At 42.9% G+C, this 15,296-nt stretch overlaps 1 long non-coding RNA gene across 2 annotated transcripts in view; it reads left to right on the forward strand.

Annotated features, from left to right (window-relative positions):
* Positions 1-15,296, forward strand: part of LOC129523971 (uncharacterized) — a 53,391-nt gene that overhangs the window by 24,750 nt on the left and 13,345 nt on the right. The window contains exons 3-4 of one of the 2 annotated variants that reach the window (XR_008667605.2): positions 20-129; positions 949-1,086. This is a non-coding gene — a long non-coding RNA (uncharacterized lncRNA). Of the gene's footprint in view, positions 1-19; positions 1,087-15,296 lie in introns of both variants that reach the window. The other variant, XR_008667606.2, reaches the window with a different exon arrangement.

Consider the following 15,296-nt stretch of genomic DNA (forward strand, 5'->3'; position numbering starts at 1 on the left):
TCAAAAAAATATTTTTCAGAAAACGTTTGAATGGGAATGGGAGAGGAGAGCAGAAATGGGAAGGAAAAAGAAGATTCCAGAGCAGTAACGTAATTAAACATTCTCAATCCACAAATGACTGCAAAGCAGGTAACTCCAGGTCTGCTGGGAAGCCAAGCTTGGGAGGTATTTGCACCGATGAAGAACTCTTTTTTTTTTTTGGAGTTGAAGGCTTTTATTTTATTTTATTTATTATTATTATACTTTAAGTTTTAGGGTACATGTGCACAATGTGCAGGTTAGTTACATATGTTTACATGTGCCATGCTGGTGCGCTGCATCCATTAACTCGTCATTTAGCATTAGGTATATCTCCCAATGCTATCCCTCCCCCCTCCCCCCACCCCACAACAGTCCCCAGAGTGTGATGTTCCCCTTCCTGTGTCCATGTGTTCTCATTCTTGCAGCATCTCATTGTTGAATGGATGAATGAATGGTGAATGGATAAAAAAAAGGATAGGGGCCTGAAGAGGGAGTTCAGAGACCAAGTTCTAGCTCTAGAGTGAATAGGCAAAGCTTCTCTGAGAAGATGAACATGAACTTCACCTTGAAAGATTTGAGAGGGCAGAGGGCAAAAGGGAGGACACTGTTGGCCCAGGAGATCCTGAACAAGGCTGGTCTGTGTGGGGAACATCTACTAGACAGCTGTGGAATCACGGGCAAGTCTATTTTTCTGGAATTTTCTGGAACCAGCGGCAAATTTATCTTTATGGAACTTATTTCCTTGGGGATAATTATTCCTCAAATGGGGGTAATTATTTCTGCACTCCCCGGGGGGAGGGGGGTGTTGTGGGATCCGATGTGATAGTGACTCTGTGCACTTGTGAGCATTAAAAGCTTCAGGCAAGAATAAGATTCTTCATGTCCTTCCGCTCTAGCTTGCTTTGTAACTTTCTGTGTGTTTTCCAGATAACCAGAGTCCTGATGATTAACTGCCGTCAGTGGAACTGCCTGTTTTTCCTCAAGTGGATCTTTCCTTCTATGCAAAAGCAGTTGAAGTGGGTGTCTGTACGCTGCGTCCTAGCCCTGTGCCGATTTCCTATTGAGGTCAGTGGGCCTTTGTTGGGGAGTGGAGATCTTGGGGTGTCTCATGGACTTTGAGCTCCAAGGCCTGGAGGGGCTTCTTGGGCAGTTATCACATGTGCCGTCCTGTCATCTGTCATCTGATGTTTCCTGGGGTCACGGTTGCATGGAGACCTGGGAAAAGAGACCATTGACCACAAGAGGCCCGAGGCCTCTGACCACTGACCAGGAGCTTGAATTTCTCCCAGGCAAACGGCCCCTGGTAACCTGAACAATCTGGGAGATGAGTTGGATATTAGAGGGGCCTCCCACGCAGGTTGAGTCACGGAGCAGCCAGAATGTCCTCCTGTGTGAGGGCTATTTGTGACCTGGGGTCAGGATTGTTCTGACTTCAGTTTCCTTTACTTTCATAATCATTTCCTGGCAGTCCTCTCCCTGACATGAGAAATACCGGCCTCTGTTTATGGAACTTGTGGGCCAACTTAGATATATTGGGGTCCTGATGCTCTCAGCAAGGGAACGTCATGTTGGTAACACTCAACCAAGAACCCATGTGAATGTCAGGCAAATGGTAGAGGATCTTGGGTATGGAACTAGAACATCCAAGTCCAAGTTCTAGCTGCAACACTCACTCTGTACCTGTGAATGCCGGGGAAGCCCGGCAAGCCACTCAAAGCCTTACGAGCTGCACTTTCCTTATCTTACAGTGGAAATGAGAATCTTTGTTCCCTGAAGTTTGTCATAAACATCAAACTGGATGTTTGAGGAAGTATTTTCAAATCAAGTCACCATGAGTGGTGTAGGGTAAGGGGTTTTTTCCTTATGGCAATATGAGGGGTGCATTGGGGAAAAGGGGAGCATTAGCACCTCAGATATCGTGAAACTTTTGGGATATTGTCAGAGCCCCAAGGATATCACAGGGTCAGCTGGGCTAGTCCCGCAAACCTCTGAGAAGTATGTTGTGCTGGATGGGCAAGCAGGTCCTCAGGGTAAAAGAGGAGGAAGTAGATTAAGCAGTGTGGTCTTTAGACACACCTGGGAATTATTCGTGTTGCCAGGGAAGGGTTGGCACTGCTGCTATTTCTCTTTTCCCTTTGCAGGCTGGCCTCGTGGGTGTGCAGATGTTTTTTTCAGGGCTAGTGTGATGGAATGGTGGTGGAACTTAGTGTGAACACACTGTGGTGTGTGAGCTCTTCACGTTCTAGTCTAGAGACAGCCGAGGCTGTTTTTGAAGAAGGGAAAGCTGGCTCATGTGTGACTGTTCACTTACCTGCCCTTAATCTCACTTCCAGAAAAGGTAAAATTGCTCCGCTCCCAGAAGGTGCCAGCAAGGAGCTCGCTCCTGGGTTGGTTCAGGGGTGTGTCTCAATGGGCATCTTTTCAGAGCTAGGTTGGAGCCAAAATCTACTTTGCTGAGTCCTCTTTTCTAGGTGTGTTCAAAGGGATATAAAATCCATGTTTGGGACCCGTTACACTTGTTCACCACGGACCATTTGGCAATCATTTTTATCCCAGAATGATTTCCTGCCTTACAGTGAGGCCCATCCAGGGCAGTGGGATTTCCTCTTTGCTCTGCTCTTGTCTTGCAGAGTGACCTGGGTTGACCTATCTGTTCTTTCTGTTACTCATATCTTTAGCCTTAAAAGATCATGTCCTTTTAATTTAAAAAACAAAGCCAAACAACCCTCCCACTACAAACCACTAATCTTTCAAAACAGAAAAAAATGTGTCTTTTGAAAAGAGGAAATTGCTTTTTATTAGGTGTAAAAACCAACAAAAAAAGCTCCCAACATCTCCAGAGGCCTGGGAGTTGCCATGAACCGCTGACCCTATTCTGTTAGGTTGGCAAACAGCCTCCCCAAGCCCGCCATCCAAGCAAAACGGTGAGCTTGACTTGTGCCACAGAACAGCCTTTCCTCACATCAAGACATGTTTCCACATCCTCTGGAGGGTGCCAGTGTAGCCTTGGCACATGTCTTTTGTAAGGGACATTCATTTGTAAATTCAAAAATATGCTGGAGTGACCTTGAAGGACAGTAGTGTAATCACATCATTTAAGAGATGAAGAAACTGCAGCTCAGAAAAGGAGTCATTTGCTCAAGCCACATGTGGGTCTGTGGAAGACCTGGGACTGGAACCTCATCCTTCAGAGCAATGCTGTTGCCACTGAGTCCTTGGAGACTTGAGAAGAACTTTCCAGGTTGTGGCGCATAGTCACTGCTCACCAAACCTTCCGGGTGTCCCCCAGTATTCCTTAGTAGTCAGGTTGGGGCTGCATGACTAGACCTGGATAATGACGTCCCAGCGGAAGTGAACAAGAAGTTAACCTGTGTTGTGTTGGGCCATTGAGATTTTGGAGGTATTTTTATTACTGTAGCATAACCTAACTTTATGCAGATCTATACAAAAACTAACTTTGCAAAACCATCTCAGAAGAGCTGACTCTGAAGGTAGAACAATGTCTCACTCAAGGATTGATATCTTTTATTGAATGGGGGGCAGGATAGCGTTATAGTTTTGAGACTTTGCTTTCTAAAGCTTGGGCGTCTGGATACTAAGATGTGTATCTCACATCCACCACTTATTAGCTGTATGATTTTGAGCGATTGACTTTACTTATTGTGCCTCAGTTCCTCATCTATATAATGGGAATAACAATGATGACTCTATCATTGACTTGTTGGGAGGATCTGAGAGGATAACAGATGGAAAGCTCTTTTTTTTTTTTTTTTTTTTGAGACAGTCTCACTCTGTCACCCAGGCTGGAGTGTAGTGGCATGATCTCGGCTCACTGCAACCTCCGCCTCCTGGGTTCAAGCGATTCTCCTGCCTCAGACTCCTGAGTAGCTGGGATTACAGGTGCCTGCTACTATGCCTGGCTAAATTTTGGTATTTTTAGTAGAGACAGGGTTTCACCATGTTGGCCAGGCTGGTCTTGAACTCCTGACCTCAGGTGATCCACCCACTTAGGCCTCCCAAAGTGCTGGGATTACAGGCATGAGCCACCACGCCGGGTCCCCTTCCTCCATCTTAAACCCAGCTGTGTGGTATCTTCAAGCCTCTCTCTGCTCTCGTCATGAAGCTGTCCTCTCTCTCAGCATCTGTCTACTGCTTGCCTCTTATATGGGCCCTTGTGGGTATACTTATATACACTCCCCATCTGCAAAGTCTCTTTTGCCATATAAGCAACATATTCACAGGTTCCAGGGATTAGGATGTGGGTATCTGGGAGAGAGGGAAGTGTTTCATCCTACTGCAAGGAACATGATTGAATTTTTTCTTTTTTTTTTTTTGAGATGGGGTGTCACTATGTTGCCCAGGTTGGTCTTGAACTCCTTGACTCAAGCAGTCTTCCCACCTTCACCTCCCAAGTAGCTGGGATTACAGGCATGAGCCACCATGCCCAACTGAATATTTTTCTCAAAGGGATTTTGCAAGGGTGGAAGTAAGAAAAGCAATTAGGGAGCTATTTCAATCATCCAAGTGAGAATTTATGGTGGCTCCCATCAAACCCATAGCAGTGGGGGTAGTTAGAGGAGGCAGGACACTGGATATATTTCTGATATAGTGTGAACATTATCTCATAATGGGTAGGGTGTGTGAGATTTGAGAGAAACAGAAAAGTTAATAATCCAAAGGTTTTTTTTTTTTTTTTTTTTTGAGACAGTCTCACTCTGTCACCCAGACTGGAGTGTAGTGGTGTGATCTCGGCTCACCACAACCTCTGCCTCCCAGGTTCAAGCGTTTCTCCTGTCTCAGCCTCCTGAGTAGCTGGGACTACAGGCGTGTGCCACCACACCCAGCTAATTTTTGTTTTTGTACTGGAGACAGGGTTTCACCATGTTGGCCAGGCTGGTCGCAAACTCCTGACCTCAAGTGATCCACCTTCCTTAGCCTCCCAAAGTTCTGATATTACAGACGTGAGCCACTGAACATGGCCAGCACATGGAAAGCTTTTATTGCAGTACCTAGTGCAAAGTAAGCTTTCAATATATATAAGCTCATATTATTTACTGAAGATACACACCCTGAAAAAGGCATTGGCCAGATTTTTCAGATGCTTTAGGAATGAATTGACTTAAATTCTATCTTCAAGGTACTTGTCATGTATTATAATGCAGTACCCCAGCAGCTGGATGCATACCCATGGAAGATAAATCCCAGTTTACAGCCGTGGAAAACATGGACCCTCTGAGCACCACAGTTGTGGGTTGTATCAGAGAGCCCCAAGTTCCAACTTCTTTATGTGACAGCTTCACCCAAGTTCCTGGAGTCTCTAGGATGGTGTTGGAGTGTGTCTCACAGAGGAACACATTCAATTTTAGTACTGACAAATATTTGTTCTTTGTAAAAGATTGGTATTTGAACTTAGATTCTCTGGTAGCCAATATAAGTAGAAGATTTCAACATACCTAAGGGCCATGGTTGAAATTAATGAGTACTCTTCTTTGGGAAAAAAAATCTTACAAGGGAAAAATAATAAAACACTACATAAAATTCTGTTTCCAAATAAATGGATCACATGCCCTGGCTTTACTAAATGCCTAGAGAAATATTTATTTATTGAAACACATCAACTACTCTACTACTGTGAGGCTGGCGTTGGTCTGGGGAGGTGGGGGCAGGAATGCAGGGCTTCAGTGTATCTCGCATGTCATCTGGAACCGCCTGTCTTCTATCTTCCAGCACTGTCCCTGGCCCCACATGCCGGTCAGAATGACTCTTAGGAATCTTTACTTTTGACTTTAGTCGTTTTCTACATACTGAAAAGGAAAGAAAAAAATCCAAATATCAGAATTGCCCTGGGCCTTAATTTCTGGAATAGAGTTTGTGACTGGCAGAGCATGTTCCTTTGTTTCTAAGTTCTATCCCAACCTGAAACGCAGCTCAAAAATGAGCAATTCGTTTTCTGAACCTCTTCAATGTGGGGTGGGTTTTTTTTTTTTTTTTTTTTTTTTTTTTTTTAAATAGGAAAGGCCCATTGTGACTAATGACACACACAGGCTAATTCCTCCCCACATTTCCCAGCAGTATCCTCTGTTGTGTGAACCAGTTCGTTGTCAGAAATATTCACAACCTGAGCATTTTCATCAGATAAAAAACAACCTGTTTATGAGATGAACTTAGCAGGAGTCTTCCTGTTTCAGTTTCTTCCTGGGACTTTTCTTTTAAACTAGATAAAAAGCATCTTTAAAATGACCTTTTAAAAGAAATTGTTAGAAGATAAATCTGAGCTAGGCATGGTGGCTCAAGCCTCTAATCCCAGCTACATGGGAGGGTGAGGCAGGAGGAGGATCACTTGAGCCCAGAAGTTGAGAACAGCCCAGGCAACATAGCAAGACCCTCTCTTCCCCCGTAAAAATATTCCAATGCTCCATGTTTCTTTCCACCCTATAAAGTGGTTGCAAGGAGGGAACCCAGAAGGGACTAGAGATGCTACTAGGGGAATATCACACGACACCTCCCAGGAGAAAGGAAAGGCTCATTATCATGCATACTGTTGTTTTGGGTCTGCCTTTTCCTTGGCCTCTGAAAGTGCTGGGCACTTTCATCATGCACAAGCCTATGCTGATGGAAAAGGAAAGGGAAGTGCTACCTTTGCACCCTGTCTCCTTCTGAGTCGGACACATGGGAACCCCAGAGCTGCGTGGGTGAAATTTGCCGTCCGGAGTAGGAATTCCTTAAGAGAGGAAGGAAAATGTGTTGACTTGGCTGGGAGACCAAAAAACAAAAAGAGCCTGCACTATCCAGGAGGAAATTCAGAGTAAAAACCAGGCTTGCCACCACTTTCTTCCCATAGGGGCAGCAAACACTGAGGGACTTCATATTTTTTCCCCATAATCAACGCAAACATTTACCTTATTGGCAGAGGTTTATCTTCCCCAGGATCTCCTCGTCCTTTTGGAAAATACTGAGCTAGTACAACAAAGGACACAGCCCTTGAAAGATAGGTGCCTGCTTTTTAATACAGAACTGCTGTCAAGTCAAATAGCTTAATGAAAATAGGCATGAAAGAGGCCAAGAGAAGGGTTTTGTCTTTTGTTTTGGGTGGCACTCCGGAGTCGATGCAGTGGGGACAGACCTGTTCTGTCCAGGTGGCGCTGAGTCAAAGGATCCCGGCCTCAAATTCTGGCACCTGTTTTTACCTCCTGCGTATGGCCCCATAGCTGTCTGAAGTTGAACATGTCACTTCTCTTCTCTCAGCCTCAGCTTCCTCTACTGCAAAATGGAAGGCTTGGAGAAACTATTTTCAGTTCCCTGCAAAGAAGGTCGGGCATGGTGGCTCATGCCTGTAATCCCAGCATGTTGAGGGGCCAAGGCGAGTGGATCACCTGAGGTCAGAAGTTCAAGACCAGCCTGGCCAACATGGTGAAACTCCATCTCTACTAAAAATACAAAAATTAGCTGGTTGTGGTGGTGCGTGCCTGTAGTTCCCGCTACTTCAGAGGCTGAGGCATGAGAGTTGCTTTAACCTGGGAGGTGAAGGTTGCAGTGAGCCGAGACTGTACCACTGCACTCCAGTTTGGGCAACAGAACAAGACCGCCTCAAAAAAATAAATTCCCTGCAAAGAAATCTTTAATTCCAATATAGCCACTTGAAGTTACTGCTGGGTTTTGGCAGACAGTTCTTCCCTTAGCCCTCCAGGACTTGTATCTTGAGCTAAGCTTACTAATTCTCAGAACCACTTCCCAGGAGAGTCTGGGTCATTCTTCCTGGACAGCTCTGACATGGGGTAAATTCTCCTTGACCTCTGACAGTTGAGCAGGTCCTGGCTTAGAAAAGGGAGTGGTTGAGATCTGTACACCCACGAGAGCTTCAGAAGCATCAGAATCACCCCATTCACTGGCTAACAAAACAAAACAGAATGGACTCCTGGTCCACACCTCATGGAATCCCTATGGGGTGGTCTCTGAAATCTCTATATTGGATGAAATTCCTGCCAGCTTAAATAATCTCCCAGGGCTGGGTGCAGTGGCTCACGTGTGTAATCCCAGCACTTTGAGAGGACAAAGCGGGCCGATCACTTGAGGTCAAGAGTTTGAGACCAGCTTGCCCAATGTGGTGAAACCCCGTCTTTACTAAAAATAATAAAAATTAGCTAGGCTTGGTGGTGCTTGCCTGTAGTCCCAGTTACTTGGGAGGCAGGAGGATCACTTGACCCTGGGGGTGGAGGTTTCAGTGAGCTGAGGTCACTCCACTGCACTCCAGCCTGGGCAACAGAGTGAGACTCCGTCTTTAAAAAAAAAAAAAATTCTCTCAGATCTCTTCTAGCACTTTGAGAATAAGGACATTTTTAACAGAGCTCCCAACATTGGAGTGAGACAGGGCTAGCCAGAAAGCTGACCACTGTCCCACCTTGCAAACATAAGCCACAAGACCACTCTTGTCAGCTGGCACTTTCCTCCCCACCTCTTGGACCTTCCAAATTCATCCATTCTTTGCAGCCCAGCTCAAATCTTTCTTCCTGTATGACACTGTCCCTACCTATTCATCCAGCCCAAATTTGTTATCCTTTTTTTGTCTCTCCCTTGAAACCCATCCTATACCGACTCACACATTGACTCTTGTTGTGACTCAGTGAGTTCAGGCTGGTAAGTCTTGGTCTTCTGGGGTGTGAGCTACTTCCTCCCAAGCAGATGGCCAGGGACACATCTTTCCCGTGCATCCTCCTTGGTGTTGGGCATAGTGCCCATAAGAGGGTGGAATGCCCTGGGGTTCCATGCACTCAGGGCCTGCAGACTGCACTACAGGAGCAGCGTCACAGTTGTATAGAGGCTTTTGTGGGTAGATGGGCGAAAAGGGAGATAGCTAGGGATGTGAGCCACATGCTTTCAGCATGTCTAAAGACATATGCCATCAGTGCCTGGAGGAGAGCCCCAGTCAACCTATGTTCCCTTTTCTGGCAACTGCAGGTCATGGACTTCTCTCGTCCACTCCCTACAGCCTCATGACGACCCTCTTCCTCTTCAAGAATGGCGTGGATGTCTATTGTAATTTGGTTTTCTCTCAGCTAAAAGATGGTGAGGGTGTGGTTCTCCCTACTGTCATCTGCCATTTAGCACATGGTTAAGTACCTTGGTTTTGAGTCAGTCTAAATCTGCCCTGTCCAATGGGGTAGCCACTAGCAACAAGTACGACTTAAATTTAAGTTAAATAAGATTGAATAAAAATTTAAAATCTAGTTTTCCAGTTGCAGCGATCACATCTCAAGGCTCATTAACCACATAGGGCTAGTAGCTACCCTATTTATTGCACAGGGCAGATATAGAACATTGCAATCATTGCAGAAAGTTCAATTGAACACTGCTTGTCTAGGCTGGGCTCAAACCCTTGCCCTTCCACTCATTTTCTGCACGATCTTCAATCAATTACTTAGTATTTTGGTGTCTCAGTTTCCTAGTTTATAAAATAGAGAAAATAATACTATCTACTTGGCAAAATTGTTGAGATTTAAATAGGATAATCCATGCAAAGGGAGTGTCAGAACATAAGAACTCAAGGTAAGTTACAACAGCAGCAACAATAGAAGCTTATGTGTTGGCCCTGTTGGATCTGAATTCCATCTTCCCACCACAAAGAATAGCTTTGACACCAAATACAAGGTGGCCTCTCAATAAATACTTAAATGTATGAGCTGAATTGAAAGGGAGTTACATGGTTGCTAGACCCAGTAGGCTCTGTTGGGTCAAGACTGAGGTTTTCTCTGTGTACGTGCAGTTCCTTGGATCTGCCTGTGAACCAGAGGACATTTTGATGCTTTCACCTTTTCGGAAAGGACAGTAATTTCCCTGATTGTGGGCTTTCAGCCAGAGGTGAGCACGTATTGACCCTCTCCAGTTCTCTCCCTCTCTCTTTTTTAAAATTTTTTATTTTTTTCCCACACTGAAAGCATATTCCCTCCTAAAAGGAAGTTTGTTTTCCGTGTCCTGGAAATGTCAGGCTCCCCAGAGGGCTCGAGGGTGGATCTGTCTCAGTCAAATATCTGTTCCTCTGATGCAGTGGGTGACCCCCCCTGCTTTCTTGAATGACATCAGCTGAGCCGTAATCAAAGTGCTCATGCCTGACTCACCACGCACTGTGGAGAATTGACTTCCAGCATAGCGGGGTGGGGGCGAGGTGGAGGAAATGGCCCTTGGCATGTGAATGACTTCTTGACTTTTGACTCAGACAGTTTCAATTGTGGTCAGGCCTCAGCATTCCCATGCATCTCTTCATTGCCTGAGTCTTCTTGACTTAATTCTTTGCCAGTTTATAGTAAACCTGAACATGGGAAGCCCATCCTGGGCTTCACAGGTCACTGCAGAAGGACTCGGGAGGACCAGGTTGCAGCAAGGCGGAGCTGGGAAATAAGAATACTTTGCCGACTGTGCCAGATGCTGGCTTCTAAATTGTAAATTCCTAACAATATACAGGAGCTGAAGCACACGAGTCCATGCATTTTGGCATTTGGTGATGACTTACTGGGGGAGAGAAGGCATAGTTTGTGGTTTCAGGAGCCAATGTAGCATTAGGAGCTCACCTTGAATTGCTTTCAGAAGCAGAGAGATGTCAGCTGTTTCCCAGCCTCTCAGCCATCTCGTCTCCCTTGTAATTATAACTCATTGTTCCACTGACTTCCTTTCTCATTGGACAGTGTCTCAAGGGTGGACCTGTCTCAGGGCAGGGCTTTCAGAAGCAGTCCTAGACGGTGCTCAAACATGTGTGCTGGGATTTTCCCAAAGCTCCTTAAAGTCTGACCGGCTGAGTTGTCTAAGAGCCAAACCAAGCCTAGCAAAAGTGAAAATTCATTTAACATCAGGGCTCTCTCTCCACTGAAACAATTGATAGTTCATCACCTCATCCATCATCTGAAACTCAGCACTCAAAACCTCTTTTTCCTCCTGCTTTCTAGTGCATGGAAGATAGAATTTTTCACTCTAGGGTATACTTTTTTCTAGATATTGATTTATTTGGGTCACTTGTTATTTTTCTGTAATTTTAAAATTCCAGCAAATTTTCAACGATAGTCCAGAGAACTTTTATGTACCCTTCTTTATCAGATTCATCACCTGTTGATAATTTCCCCCATTTGCTGTCTTTTCCCCCAACTTAAAAATTATGGTAAAATACACATAACATAAAATTTAACATCTTAATCATTTTTAAGTATGCAGTTCAGTAGTAGTAATTATATTCATAATGTTATGCAGCCATCATCACCATCCATAACTCCATCGGATAACTCTTTTCATTTTGCAAAGCTGCAACTCTATACCTATGACGTGATAACACTGTGTTTCCACCTTGCCTCAGCCCCTGGCAACCACCATTCTACTTTCTGTCTCTATGTTTTTGGCTACTCCAATTTTCACTTCACCATTTCTCTGTCTCACCATTTCTCTGTTTGTCTCTCGCTCTGTTATCTGTCTCTTGTTCTGTCTCTCTCTTTATATATCCATACATTCCCTTCGAGAGTAAATTGGAGACATTGTGCCTTTTAACTCCTAAATACTTCAATGTGTATTTTCTAAGGATACTTTCTTACATAACTATAGTGTGGTTATTAGAGACTGTTATATTTAAAAAATTATTTATATTTTTGTAGAGATGGGTTTTCCCTTTATTGCCCAAGCTAGTCTCAAACTCCTGGGCTCGAGTGATCCTCCCAATTCAGCCTACCAAAATGCTGGGATTATAGGCATAAGCAACCTTGCTCAGCCAAGACTGATTTTTAAATGGAGGCACTAACATTGAGATTGCATAAAGCTTAAAAAAATATGTTCTTTATACCTTTCTTGAGTGTATTGCTATAAAACCAGAACAAAAACCAGCCAAGCAAACAAAACTCCCACACGTGTATTAAGGGCATACTATATAACCAACAAGATGTTTGGAGCTGTGTCCAAAATGAGGAAAATATAATATGCTGATTTCTTAAATTTGAATTTTATTTTTTATTTCTGTAGAGATGGAGTCTTCCTATATTGCTCAAGCTGGTCTTGATCTCCTGGGCTCAAGTGATCCTCCCACCTTGGCTTCCCAAAATACTGGGATTACAGGCATGAGCCCTAGCTAGGAAAATAATATAAACATGTAAAAAGTTAAAAATCAAGGAACTATTTTAAAAGAGCATATTAATTAGTTAAATGCAGATTCTTTGGGAAAAATAATTTAAAATACCCTTGGAACAACCATTAGCAAAATTGTAAATTCGGTATAAAAATAATTCCTCAAACTTTATTTTTTGGCTGTATAAATTCCTTGGATAATTATAAAATTGTAGCAGGATGTTGAGATAATTGGCAGTAAAGTTTTGATAGGATTGGATTTTTCATAACTTCAATCAAATCAGGATATGGAGCAAAACCTATTCCTTGTTTTAGTAGACAAAGCCTCCAATTCCCAAAGCAAGGGAAAGTTGTACTACAACTCGTGTATAGTCTTTAAGTGTCCAAAGGATTGATGGAAAGCTAAATGGAAGCCTGTTCATTTTTGTAAGTCTACCCCTCTAGAACCTGGTGCCAGGCACATACTAGATATATAGTATACGTTGTTTGATGAAAAACAATGGACTGTATTTGGAGCCAAAGACATGAAGCATGAATACATATCCTGGGGGACAAGAACTTTGAATTATTTATCTTCAGCCCCAGAAGAAGAGGTGCAGTGAAACTGTATATACTATTTTTTGGTTTATTTTTGCTGATACTTCTGCCATTTTTGGTGAGAATTCAAAGAGGAAACAAGTGTCTGGAGCAGGGTGCACACTCACCCTCACTATGGCCCATGTGCAGAGTGGCCTGGCCCTCACAAAGAACTAGGATGAACAGAGAGAATGTATTATTTGAAATGGAAGATGATCCCAAATACGGGTTGGCCCCAGTGCATGTTCAAAAACAAGACAATTGGCTGAAATACACTGAAGAATTACAAGATGCTGACCTAGAATGGGAAGCTTGAAATAATAATTAGGGCAATAAGGATAGAATCAAAAGATTGGTGACTCAAGGAAGAGGAGTGAAGGAACCAGGGTGAGTCTGAGTGAATAATGAAGACAGGATGTGGCATGTGGCTTTCATGTATTCACAGTGAGTCTTCATAGGTGGGCTTGAGCCATTTTGGGTAAAGGACGGAGTAGACATAGAGTAGAACTTGATAAATGTCCTCTGAAATGAAAGACAGCTATTCAGTACCTTATTATGTAGGTCATTAAGAACCACCAAAGAACCTCTGAGCTGAAGACATTGTTGTCATCCTCTGCAAGGATTTGCAAGTGTATCTCACCCCTACCCCTCAGATGTGTACAGGATTTACTACAGATGTGGTAAAACAGCTATTCCCATCCTGAATTTATAAACTCAGGAAGATAAAAGTCATAGATATGAAATGTGAAAATGGCATTCTACATTATGGATGTCGATAATTGCCCCCCCAACAGCTTCCTTATTACTTGTTGTCACGTTACCCAAAGTAAGTCCTGTCTCCTCACTTTCTTAAGCTCTTCTTATTCTTTGTCCTCCACCCATTCTCAGCCACTCATTCCCCAAGTTACATTTGCAACTTTGTCATCACCAATGATTACATCTCCTTAATCTCCATCTCATGCCTCTCTTTCTTTGACCAACGCCTCCACTCTTCTACCTCCCTCCCTCTAGTAGTCCAACACGAAAGACCTTTCTATTCCATCAGACTTTCAATCCATTGGTCCTACCATATTTTCTCTGCCTTTCATCCCCTTGCTATCATGATTCCCTTGCTATCTTGATTCCTTCTTCACCTATCTTAAATTCCATGTTCAATTGTTATAACCCTTGCATATGTCTTTGACTCGCTTTCCATTTTCTCACTTCATATATTCACTTTGACAAACTGCAACCTTGATTAAATCCAACTTTTTGCTTGGCGCCTGTATCTGTGCTTGGAGAAATGTAGTTGGAGGAAAAGATATAATTACATTGGCTAGCTGCACTTTAAAATCATGACCTTGACTCTAAAATAAACTTTTTAATGCAGAGAAACAATTTTACTCTTTGTCCCTGGCCAATGCACACTCTCATTGTTCTGGAATTGCTTCATGATTTCTCACAAACAGTCTCATTCCATACTCCCTCCCATGCAACTGATTTTTAAATTGAATTTTATCAAAGTAAAACAGGTACATAGTTTAACAAGTCAATAAATAATACTAGGTAGGTAACTAAGAAACAGTAGTTCTGTGCCAAATTTCCTTTCATTCCCAATTCCCATGGTAATATTTTTAACTCTCTTGTTTTTTCCCCCATAGACCATGATTATACTACCATTTCTTATTTTTTCAGTGATATAGTGCCTCTACACACACACTCATGTTATTCTTCTGACTGTTCTTGCATTCTTCCAGTATGTTTTTTTTTCAAAATTTTTGGTTAAGTCATTTCTCAATGTTTATATTATTACTATGTAATTAATATCCACAGTTGAACTTACAAAGTATGCTAGGACAACATTTTTTCTCTTTTTGAAAAATAACTTTTGATATTTTTCTTGGAATTAATTATTGCCACTTCTTTATTTGCAAAATTTTCTTTGCATCCGTTGTGAAATCTCTCAAACTTTCCCCTGGAATAGACCAGAAAATCTTATCTGAGTATGTTTGCAACCTGTCAGGTATTCTATTACTTTTATTTTCTTCATGACTATCTAGTCCAGAAGCCTCCTGCATCTGTTCTAGTCAAGCTGATTTCTCTCTAAAAAGAAATCTAGAGAGACTTCTAGATGTTTCTAACTAGAGCTGCTATCCTGGGACTTCTCTTCACTCTCATCCTGTGAATGCCTTTACCTTTCTGTGTAGGAGGCTTGTTACCTGGTTTCCCTGTCCGTCTTCTTCCTGCTTAACTTTTCACTGAGGAGGAATGAATGGGTCAACAGGTAGCTTCCTGGGAAAGGTAGCTGGGAAGACAATTTTGGGGGCATATTGAAACTCTGAAATGTCCTTATTTCACCCATGTACTTGACTGATAGTTTGGCTGGGTACGGAATTCTAGATTGGCATCAATATCCTCTCACATTTTGATGATATTGCTACATTGTTTTCTACCAGTGTTGCTAATAGGAGTTTTAATGACAGTGATATATCTTTTGTAAATGAACACTTTTTTTTCCCACCGTTCACATAATTTTAGGCTTTCATCTTTGCCCCTGGTATTTACAAATGCCACACGATGGACCATTATACAGAATATTTTTTCATCGATTGCACTGTTTTTTCAGTGAG

The sequence above is a fragment of the Gorilla gorilla genome, chromosome 7, assembly GCF_029281585.2.
Source record: "Gorilla gorilla gorilla isolate KB3781 chromosome 7, NHGRI_mGorGor1-v2.1_pri, whole genome shotgun sequence".
Classification (NCBI taxonomy): domain Eukaryota; kingdom Metazoa; phylum Chordata; class Mammalia; order Primates; family Hominidae; genus Gorilla; species Gorilla gorilla.